Here is an 11705-nt window from a genome sequence, read left to right on the forward strand (position 1 = left end):
GGGGAAAATGGTAGAGAGAAGTCCCTCCATGCTGCCAAAACTTCAACACTAATTTGAGAGGTTGCCACACTAGCCCTACTGAGAACAAGAAGTGAACCGACCAGTATCTATTCAGAATAAGTGCTATTCATGTATTCAGTCATTCATTCATTCAACCAACCTTTACTGAGCATCTACTACATGCTCGGCAGTGAGCTAGGAGCTGGGGATTCAATGGTGAACTAGACAAGATACGGTTTCTACCCTCACAGAACTTAAAATGTAGTTGAGGATAGAGATATTCAGCAGATAATCACACTAATACTTAAATAATTATGACCGTGGTAAGTTCTTTAAAGGAAAATACAAGGTCCTGTGAGAACAGATAAAGGAAGGACTAAATCCTTTACAATGCATTCAGCTGCAAATAACAGAAAACCCAATCAACAGTGGCTTGCATAAGTAAGGTTTTTTTAATTTTTATTTATTTTTTATTTTTTCACATAACCAAGAAGTCCAAAAGCAGGGATTTGCTTGCATTGGCTCAGTGATATCAAGTCTCCAGGCCTTTCTTGGCTCTTCCCTGCCATCCTCAACATAATAAATTTCCCTCCATAGGCTTGTAACCTCATGGTTATTGAATAGCTACAGCAGCTCCACTTTCAAAGACTGGAAGCAGAGGGAAGGAGGTATACCAGAGAACTCTTTTTTCTAACATAATTATATTTCATCAGCAGCAACATTTCTTTCCCAGCAACCTTTCAGCAGACTTTCTGCTACATTTTATTAGCCAGAACAAAGTATCTTTTTTTTTTTTTTTTTAATGAACACTACAGAAGAGACAAACTAGTCAGCGATTATATGTGTATAATGATAAGTAATATTTGTGGAATGCCTTATAAGCCACACTGGTGCGTATTAAGTCTGCTGATTCTTACATAAATCCTGGGAGAGACACAGAGCGATTGTTCAGATGAAAGCATTGGGGCTCAGTCGAGGGACTTGACCAGAAACACATGGTCAGTCCCCCTCCAGCCAGAGGTCCTCATCTTACCCCTGGGTGCTTGCATCACCAGGTCTCTGCTTGGTTTGGGAGAGTGGGACAATCCTGGGCCCTAAATGCAGTCGATTCCTAAGGGGACATGCCAGCATATGAGAGTTTGCTCTCTGAGTGTTTGCTTGGAGACTCAAAATGTTGATAGTGCCTCTCTGATGTTTTCCTGTGGCTCTCCCTGGGATTCAAAGTCACATGGTAGGAAGGAGACCAGCCAGGAAGAAAGAAGCCGTCTTCTCACGGTGAAGTCAGAATCTCACAGTGGCGCCTTTGGGGTCCTTACTTGCCAGGATATAAAAACAGGTATAGAAAATCACGTCTGCTGATGGAACAATGATCTCATTTCCAGAGGACTTTGGAAATGTTGATTTTAAATGTTTTTGAGTAACCTTCCACAACCCCTGGCACCCCACCTGGGCAAAAAGTAGTGTGTTTAACATCTAGGATAAATGAATGAACATTAAAACTACAGATTCTCATGTTATTTTGAAGGCACCCAAAAGAGGCAGGCTGCCAATCACATGTGACACCCTAGTCAGCTCCCCCCAGCTCCCAGCATGCAGTGTGTGCCCGTCACAGCAGGGTGCTGTCCTTCCGTCCTCAGCTTATTTCACTCTCCTCACCTCTCTTGCTGCCTCTTGTATCTGGGCTCTGAGGTTGTTGGTTGCCTGTTGCTGGGCTGGTTGAAAGTAGAGACAGACCTGCTGGCTCGAGACCATCCTGTGAAAATCAGGATGGGCAGGGAGCCCGGAGACGCACCAGCATGGGGCTCTGCACCCTTGGGTTATGCCAGTGGAAACAAGAGTCATGTACCCTGTGCTGGAGAACGTGTAAAGTTGACACCATTTACCAGATGTTCCAGTGTTTTATGAGTTTTACAAGGCTTTCTGTTAAGTAACACTTACTTTAAAAAAGTAGAGCTTGCCTGCTCTGAGTGGAAAGTTTTTGTCTTTTGTTTTTTTAAAAAATCTTTTGGGTGAACTCTGAGGCACCTGTTTGCACAGCAGAGCTCTGGCCTGTGAGGGGCGGCTTGCGGTGACTGACAGGCAGGGGAGAGGTATGTGGCAGGCAACCTGGTACAGATTTTAAAAGGCCAGAGACCAGAGGCCCAGGCTCCTGGATGCAGAAACACACATGCAAACAGGGACCCAGATGTGCCCCCTGTTGCTTTAATACAATAAATATGTTCCTGAAATGTTGAGTACAAATCATGTATTTTTGTAGCCCCAAATGTTAATAGGCTATTCCTTCCTTGTGCAAAGAATTGTTGTAGAAACAAAAAGTTACCATCAAATTCATTTTTAGTGTGCTTCAGACTTTTCAAAAGATAGATTTGATTAACATGCCATCCATCTTCGTCGCATGCTCCAGAGTGGAGCATATTTCAAAGTGGCCATTTATCGTATTTGGTGTCTTGAAGATGTCATTCAAGATGGTGACGAAGTGGCATACATGGACAGGTATGAAAAGTTCAGTGCAGAGCGCAGCAGACCCACTCAGGTGAAGGTCGGGAAGATAAAGATCTCAAATAATTTGATGAGAGAAAGTCAGGAAGGGAGCAGTCGCTCTACGGGAGAGAGAAGAGTTCTGTTCAGTAGAGTTGAGGGAGACCATCAAGAAGGCTGCACACACCCTGCTTCCTACCATGCTGTCCAAATCACTGCCACATGCAGAAAACGGGGCAATGGGTGTGTTGAAATCCACACAGACTCTGTCACCTTATTATCCAACTAAGTTTGGGGAGGAAGAGGAGGAGGGGGAGAGGGAGGGGCGGTGCAGGAGGAGGAGGAGGAGGAAGGGTAGGAGGAGGAGGAGGAGGAGGAGGAAGGGGAGGAGGAGGAGGAGACCCTGTCCTGAAAGTATATTTTGAGTGCAGCTCAGTTATGGCCCAGCAACCAACCAACAATCTTTATAATTACAGCAGCACATCAGTTTCTACGGGTTAGAGGTCTTCTGACTCCTTAATTACACGTGTGATCTCCATCCTCGTCTCTACCAGGGTCTAAAATCAATGCCTCCAGTGGAAGCAGGGCTTTCACCAGGCTCCGCTGCATGCAGAGGGAGCAGAAAGGAGCTCAGTGTGAAAGGAAGCACCTCAGGTAACCCTGGCTACCTGGAGCAGGAGTGCTGAAGAGGGCAGGGTGGGATATGAGAAAAAAGATCATGAAAGAGGAAAATGTGTGCACGGTATTAAAAGACTATATGCGTGATATCCCATTCATGTAGAAAATGTATCTGTGTTCAAATGATGAAAGGATGGTTATCAAAATGTTTGTGGTGATTAGCAGGTTAGAGCTTTAGGTTAGTTTTCATTTTTCAAAGTATTTTCTGGAGTTTGAAGTTTTTTTTACAGTGTTAATTATTTTAAAATCAGAAAACAGTAGAGGGACTTTCAATGCAAAAATAAAAATAGCAAAAGAACACAAACATAACTCCCTGCATTTCAGAGCTCAGAGTGTCTCTCCTCTTCTCTCCCCGTGAACCTGACCGCACACTGGAAATGTGGCCTCCAGGAGAGATAAAAGAGGTAAAAGACTGATGCCATGGTTGGGAGTGTGACGTCTTTCTGGAAAACCAGTTGTTGGTTACTAGGTGGATATCTCAGAGCATCAAGCACCATCTTTGTGGAAACTAAGCTTGCAGAGGTCCCTGTGATCAGAAGGATCATATTTGTTGCTTTCCAACGGATAACTACCAAGAAGGGACTTATTGTCAAATAAAGTTAGATTTGTTAACTTCCTGCAGCGAGGGAGAACTTACCCCAAAGACCCATCCCAGGAGGATGAAATGGGGAGGGGCTTTTTATAAGCTTTAACTCACGCTGAATGATTGTAAGGAGGGACTAGGGGCAATGCCGGCCTGCTCCGAATTGCCAGCATGAAGTGGGGGCAGGTTGGGTATCTCAGCAGCATCTGAGGCAGGATGAGAGAGACAAAGCTGGCGAAGTCACGGGCAAGGCAGTCTCTGAAAAGAAGGGGAATTGTTTGTCACTTTGCAGCATGGTGTGGCTTTGGGAGAAGCACTGATTTCTGTTGGCCTTGCCTCGGGCCTTGTTGAGTCTTTCAGGGATGTTTCTGATGATCAGTGGGGCTGATTTTTGTTTTCCCTCCCTGGGGCGAGGGCTAGCTGTCATTGCTGGAGAATTGGTTAATGGTGATGAGGCTGATGGAGGCTGCTGCGTCCACAGTGCTGGCTGGGAAGGGTCAGGGTGGAATGAATGCATGGAGCTTTGGCTACTGCCCAGGACCATCCTTTTTGGTGCTTTCAGGCACTGGAAGCTTTGGGGCTGAGGAGAAAACTGCTCATCAGGTTTCACAGGGCAAGTCCTGTACCCACTGACATACAGGCTTCTGGGGACAGATACCCATCAAACCAACAGAAAAAGCCTCCAGGCCTCCTGATAGGTCTTCCAGCCCCACCCGTGCTGTGCAGAGGCTGGGAAACTCCTCAGAAATCTGCCTGGCTTCCTCTGATTCACTTCCTTTTCTCCACACCTGTTTTCTATGAAGAGGGGAAAATCATACCAACTTCTCTAAGTAAGGCCAGGATGGCTTGAGGGGCAACCCAGATGATATTCTCCAAGAACTTTTAATGTCAAAGAGAAAGATGAGGCAGAAATGTGTGAGTCTTCATGTGGGGTGAGCTCTCATTCTGTAGCCAGAAACACACAGTGGCCTCACTGATGATGGTGCCCTCCTTCCTCACGTCCTTGTGGAGTTACAGTGATGGTTGCCACCTACTTTTCTTCCCTCCCTTTGCTTACCCTCAAGGACAACCTCTTTAGAATGATATCCCTGAACCGTTTTTTCTTCCTGTCTCAGACATGCCTCTTTTTCTCCCTGTTCCTGTGGCATCTGCCCCTAAATTGGTCCTGGCCTCATTTTCCCAGCAGGAAGGTGGAAGGCAGGAGGCGGAAGGACCCAGGATGGAAGATCTCTGAGTCTTGGTCTTCTGACTCAGGCCCTGAGGCTACCTCTGTGGCTGCCCAAAGTGACAGGCTCCGCCTCTGCCTTAGTGGCTGGCCTGGGCTCACTTTGTCAGCGGAGGGTCAGGACTGGCCCTGTAGTCTGCTCATAGGACCTGGCTGTCACCCACAGGCAATTCATCCTGACCGCGTCTGCGACGATGTGTGTGGAAAACAACAGCAGTCGCTTTAACAGCACAAGGAACAAACACGCACCAGACGAGGCGGACCCTCTGCTCCCAGGTGGTGGGAGGCAGATACGGGAAGGAGGACACGTTTTCGTGTGATATTGAATGAGATGACCAGTGGTTATTTTGGGCCGGTCTCCAGGAAGCACTTGGAGAGCACCTCAGAAACTGCAGATGAAGCCCCGGGCTGACTTTATTGGGTGATTTCAGCACTGCCAAATATTTGTAGTGTAAAGAAATCATAAAACGTGCTGGTGGTCTGGGAGCTGGATGGGGTACACTCTGTGCGTATTTGAGATGACTGAGATTTGGTGACAGGCTTGTTTGATCCCCTCACCTAGAAAGAAGTTAGGATCCACCACAGAAATAAATTAAACGGAGATGACCCGGAATCCATTTCCTCTGCCCGCCGTCCTTTTTCCCGCTTATCTGGAGAGACCAGCAGTTTCTTTGTATTGGCCTCCAGGTCTGATTTGTACTGCATTATCACAGTTGGGATTTCTCTCCTGTGCTGGAAGCCTGAGCTGGCTTCCTTGCCACCCGCCTGCTGTGGAGGAATAGAGCTCCCTGTTAGTGATCATCTTTGTCCTGTGTGTAGTCTTAGGCCTGTGCAGTAGAAGGCTGATTGGTTTGCTTTAAGTAAGCTTCAGAAGAGAACCCAAGCCTCCATCATGTCTCCTGTTTGTTCCTTAATTCCCTGTCCACGGTCCCTGCTGTATGTAGGTGGCAAACGGAGCCTGCGGTCAGATGGAGGGTGGGACCCTCACGGTCTGGGTGAGCCTTGGCTTGAGAATGAATTTCTCTGAACTTCCTGCACGGGAACTCCTCACGACTGTTCTCTGATTCCCACAGGGAGCTAATTGCCAATGACCTTTTTTTTAAAAAATAAAAAAACCCTCTTGGATGTCTCTCAGTGCAGGAAGAAGGGGTGGTGGGGAGGGGGAGCTGTGGCTGCCACTGGTGACCCCTCTGTCTGAGAGTGTCTAGCAGGGGGGCAGTTTCAGCAGGCCCCGTGGAAAGCCCTCAGTGAAGCCTGGTGAAAATAGGTCCCCCCATACTTTTGCAGAATTTTCCTCCTAAAATTAAAATGGGGGCCGCAGCAGCAGCTTTTTGTCCCAAGTAATCACTGGAGGGATTTTTTTTTTTTTTTTTTTTTTTTTTTTAAACCAGCTTCTGTGCTTCTCAGAAGGAACATTTGTAACCATGCATTCTTTATGTGGTCTTCGATTAATAAACAGGAACCCACCTTTCTAGACCGATGGGGAAACAAGTTTTTTTCTGTTTGCTGCTCCTGTGTGTAGGGTGCATGAATGGGGGCTTTGAGAGCTTGCCCTTTCGTGGCCAGATATCAAAGTGCTGCTCACACATACAGATTGACCGCCTCAAGGTGCGGCCGGGCCGCCGCCCGAGGGGCCGCCCACTGCGCTTCCACGCTGGCCGCCTGGTCGGGCCGCAGGGCCAGGCTGGTGATGACCCAGTTTTCTTCCCTGGGATGAACGCCGACCCACCAGGAAGAAGAGGGGGACCACCAGCAGCCATTCTCCACCGAGTCCGAAAATAACCTTATTTATATTGACTTGTACGGGCTCTTTTTTGTGGCCTTCCTCTCCCATTCATAGCCCTCTGGGAAGGGAAAGTTCATTTTTAAAAATTTTCTGGCCTCATGTTCTTCCCTTTCTTTTTTTTCCCCCTCCCCTCCTCTCCCCTCCTCTCTCCTCCTCTCCTTTCCCCTCCCCTCCTCTCCCCTCCCCCTTCTCTCCTCTCCTCTCCCTTCGCTTCCCCTGCCGTCCCCTTCCCTCCCCTCCTCTCCCCTCCTCTCCTTTCCCCTCTCCTCCTCTCCACTCCGCTTTCTCTCCTCTCCTCTCCCTTCGCTTCCCCTGCCGTCCTGTTCCCTCCCCTTCTCTCCTCTTCCCTCCCCTCCTCTCCTCTCCCCTCCCCTCCTTTCCCCTATCCTCCTCTCCCCTCCACCTTCTCTCCTCTCCTCTCCCTTCACTTCCCCTGCCCTCCCCTTCCCTCCCCTTCTCTCCTCTTCTCTCCCCTCCCCTTCTCTCCTCTCCCCTCCTCTCCCCTCCCTTCCCCTCCCCTCCTCTCTTTTCCTCTCCTTTCCCCTCTCCTCCTCTCCCCTCCCCCTTCTCTCCTTTCCTCTCCCTTCGCTTCCCCTCCCCTCCCCTCCCCTCCCTTCCTCTCTCCTCCTCTCCTTTCCCCCTCCTCCCCTCCCCTCCCCTCCCCTTCTCTCCTCTCCCCTCCCCTCCCTTCCTCTCTCCTCCTCTCCTTTCCCCCTCCTCCCCTCCCCTCCCCTCCCCTTCTCTTCTCTCCCCTCCCCTCCCCTCCTCTCTCCTCCTCTCCTTTCCCCCTCTTCCCCTCCCCTCCCCTCCCCTTCTCTCCTCTCCCCTCCTCTCCCCTCCTCTCCCCTCCCCTCCTCTCTCCTCCTCTCCTTTCCCCCTCCTCCCCTCCCCTCCCCTCCCCTCCCCTTCTCTCCTCTCCCCTCCTTTCTCCCTTCTTTTGTCCTCCCTTCCCCTGCTTCTCTGTATCTGCCTTTCTCTGTTGTCCTTGGATACTGTGCCCTTTCTCTCCTACATCACAGACTGCGATTCTCCAAGACTCTTCTTCCTTGTGCTGCCTCAGGCACTGAGCTGTGACAGTTTTGCTTGGACTTCAGGAAAAGGGAGCAGGCAGCATCGGGCTGGGGAGCAGAGATCACAGCCAGGTCCCTCCAGACTGAAAGGGATGTGAAGGGCTGGGCCTCTGTCTAGGGGACCTGAAGCCCGAGATTGGGCTGGTGAAGATGTGAGTGACAGCCAGGAAGATACAGGGCAGCAGCGTAGTAACCGGAAGTGCACATCCTGAGCATTTTGCTAGTACTGGGTCCTCTGGAGGCCTCTGCTGCCTGGGAAAAGCATCTCCTGACCTTCGGCTTCCATTTGATTATGCTGGGAACCAGCTTCAGAGTGCCTGGAAGCAGCAGCACTGTCCAGGCCGGTTGACTCGGAGAGGGATGAAGAGACAGGAGTGCCCCCATTCTGTTTCCTCCACCTCCCTCGCCTTTTCCCCCAGTCCCCGAACCCTGTTCAAAAGATAGAGTTACGGTCATCTGGGCTAAAACCTTGACAGGCTAAAAGTAACACTTGCTCTGCCACAGTCTTCCAGAGTGTCTCTAGAAGGGCTTTGCAGAGGTGAGGGGTGAGGAGATGCTCAGGCATAGTCAGGGCGGGGTTTGTGGCAAGAGAGGGGCTTAGGCTGTCTTTGCTGTGATTCTCGCTGTTGGTCTGAGGTGAGGCAGCTCAGGGGGCTCTCACCATGACATCTGCATCTGGGATCGAATGAGGTGGGACCTTTGGATCTCCTGTCCCCACATGTGTTGGCAGACGAGGAGTGTGGGATGGATCTTCATAGGGAAGAGATGCTGAGTGGCAGGATGGGAAGTTTTAGGAAATGGTGGAGGGATTAGTACTCAGCTCTCTTGCACTCCCGCCCCCAGAGTGCTCAGAGGCCCCTGGGAGACACGCCGTGGGTGGGGTGGGAGCCCTCCAGCTCATGCTACAGACGAACACAATGAGGCTCCCAGTTGCAGCATGACTTGCACCTTGAGAGTGTTGGTGGCCCCCAAGCTGTGCTTTCCCAACTGTACCCCCACCCCGATACTCATGCCCTTGCAGAGGAAGAAACGTGGGTGGGCCTGCAGTGCTGGTTGTGATTCTTAGCGGCCCTGAGGGTTGTCCAGGGGATATCACCTGCCCGAATCTCACATAATTCTTACCTCTCTTCATAGGGACAATATCAACGGAAAATGAGAGGAAATGATGGGAGTGTACACTGGCCGCAGCAGGGCTGCTGCGAATGGCTAGAGGCTTAAACTTCCTTTGAGAAACATGCCCTGTTTCTCAAAGCTTCCATGCTGATGGTGCCCTGTGGGAATACTCCACCCTGTCCTTGGCTCGGCCGGGACAGTCTTCCTTCTCCTCCCATGCTCTCAGGCATCACCAATGCTCTCAGGAAGCAAGAAGGCTCCCCCTCCTTCCCCTGATTTGAAGGAAGCAACATGGGCCCATGGACACATGTCTGAACCACAGGGCAGTTTGGAGACTTCTTGATAAGGTCCCTGTCCCATGGACCACCAAGCTGAATCCCCAGGGAGCCAGGAGGTGAGAGTTAATTACTGAGGGGCTTGAAGGAAGTGAGAGCAGGTCCAAGAAAGCAGGCAGTAGGAGGGGAAGGGCTGTAATTAAGTAGTCACAGGCCAAGCTGCTGGGTCTATAGTTTTTAGGCTTTGAAATACTTTTGTTGTGCTAAGGCAGGTGCTGCTGGGGTGAGCAACTGAGGAGTGTGGGTTTTTAAGAGGGGCCTTAATGTGAGCAGAGTAGCTTTGGATATCTCTTTGTTAGTCCATGGCTGAAACACCCCAGAGTAAAGTCTCAGAGCAGAGCAAGTCTTCTACTGTCAAAGGGACAGTAGAAGGTTCTGGAAGATGAGGCCAATTCTGCTTTTCTGGCTTGAAGGAGGGAAGAGGTGCTGGTCTCTGTGAAGCCTGCCCAGGATCCTGTGCTGGGCACTGTTTGTAATTCCAGAGTGGAGCCAGCTTTGGAGGAGCTGGCATCTCCTACAGGATTGGGCAAGGGAATGTTTGCCTCGCCTCTCAAAATATTCCTTAGAAAAGGGGAGTCTTAAGTAAACTTGGAAAACTCTACGTTCTGCCTCTCTCTTGGATGTCTATCATGCTCCTTATCATGTTAAGGCCCTCAGAATTCCTGTGGGAAGGAAACCATGTAACTTTGTTCAGCTCAGAACATTCTAGCATTAGTCTATCATGGAACTGAATTTACATAGAGCCTAGGAAACAACTCCTAGGAAACCCCCTTTTAAAAGTGAAATGCTTCTCTGGTTTGGTTTTTGTTTCTGCAGGGACGAGTAAAACACTTAGGGAGGGGTCTTGTCACTGTGTAATACACAGTCCCCACTCTCCTCTTGTGGAAGAGGCAAGACGCAGCTCCCCGCACCCCAGGATAACCAACCAGCCTTGAGAGGAAGGTATGGGGAGAGATTGGTTACAAGATCCAAAACGTCAGCAAGATAAGAGAAGGAAGTTCTAGTGTTCTGTACCACTGTAGTTAACAATCATATAGTTTCAAACAGCTAGGAGGAAGATATTGAATATTCCCAACACACAGAAGTGGTAAATATTTGGGAAGATGGATATGCTAATTGCCGTGATCTGGTCAATATACGTTGTACATCACCACGTGCCCCATGAATCTATGTAATTAATGTGTATCAATTAAAAAATAGAATTAAGGCCCAGCGCAGTGGCTCACGCCTGTAATCCCAGCACTTTGGAAGTCCAAGGCTGGTGGATCATGAGGTCAGGAGATCAAGACCATCCTGGCCAACATGGTGAAACCCTGTCTCTGCTAAAAATACAAAAATTAGCTGGGTGTGATGGTGGGCACCTGTAGTCCCAGCTACTTAGGAGGCTGAGGCAGGAGAATTGCTTGAACCCAGGAGACGGAGGTTGCAGTGAGCTGAGATCGCACCACCGCACTCCAGCCTGGCGACAGAGTGAGACTCTATATCAAACAACAAAAAAATTAAATTTAAAAAAGAAGAGAGTAAGTTGCTGGGGGTAAGGAGCTCGGGCAGGCCAAGGTTGGGAATGGAGACCAGCAGGGAAAAGGAGTGAACGCTGGGGCTGGGGAGAAGCAGGCGAGGAAGCATAAGGAAGGAATGAGAGACAAAGAGGGCCCAGGGTGCTTGCTTTGGCAGCGCATATACTAAAATTGGAAGGATACAGAGAAGATTAGTACCACCTTTATGCAAGGATGACATGCAAATGTGTGAAGCCTTCCATCATTTTTAGTGGGGCGGGGTGTGGGGGGTGGGGAAAGTGAGGATGGTTAATGGGTACCAAAAGAAAAAATAGAAAGAATGAATAAGACCTGGTATTTGATAGCACAACAGGGTGACTACGGTCAATAATAATTTAATTGTACATTTAAAAATCACTAAAAGTACATGATTGGATTGCATGTAACATAAAGGATAAATGTGTGAGGGGGGGATACCCCATTTTCCATGACCTGATTATTATGCATCACACTCTTCTATCAAAGTATTTCATGTAATCCATAAATATATACACCTACTATGTACACACAAAAGTGAAAGATGACAAATTAGAAAAAAAAAAAAAAAAGAGCTCAGGGGCTGGAAGAAGGCTGCCTGGCTCTGTCTCCAGGCTCAGGCCCACATTAGCCCTCCCTCACTGGGTTCTTCTAGTCTGTGGGGAGCAGATGAGTGAGGCCCTGAGTGAGAATTCTCGGGTGAGGGTGGTGTGGGGGTGGCAGTAGCTGCTTGGTCCCCGTGCAGGGCCAGACAGTGAAGGGTCAGTGCTCCCTCCTCCTTTGGGGACACTCCGTTCCTTGCAGTGATGCCAGGGAGGTGTGAGGGAGGGGGGTTCTCTCATCTGTCCGGGGTCCATTAGAGGACAGAGGGCAGAGGGAATGTGACTCTGGACCCAATTTTGTAA

At 49.5% G+C, this 11705-nt stretch overlaps 1 non-coding gene across 1 annotated transcript; it reads left to right on the forward strand.

The window, feature by feature from the left end:
• Positions 1–10926: 10926 nt before the first annotated feature.
• On the forward strand, positions 10927–11033 carry LOC120363421 (U6 spliceosomal RNA). Its single transcript, XR_005578975.1, has one exon. It is a non-coding gene; the product is annotated as a U6 spliceosomal RNA (small nuclear RNA).
• Positions 11034–11705: the final 672 nt, after the last annotated feature.

Source organism: Saimiri boliviensis, chromosome 4 (assembly GCF_048565385.1).
Source record: "Saimiri boliviensis isolate mSaiBol1 chromosome 4, mSaiBol1.pri, whole genome shotgun sequence".
Taxonomy (NCBI): domain Eukaryota; kingdom Metazoa; phylum Chordata; class Mammalia; order Primates; family Cebidae; genus Saimiri; species Saimiri boliviensis.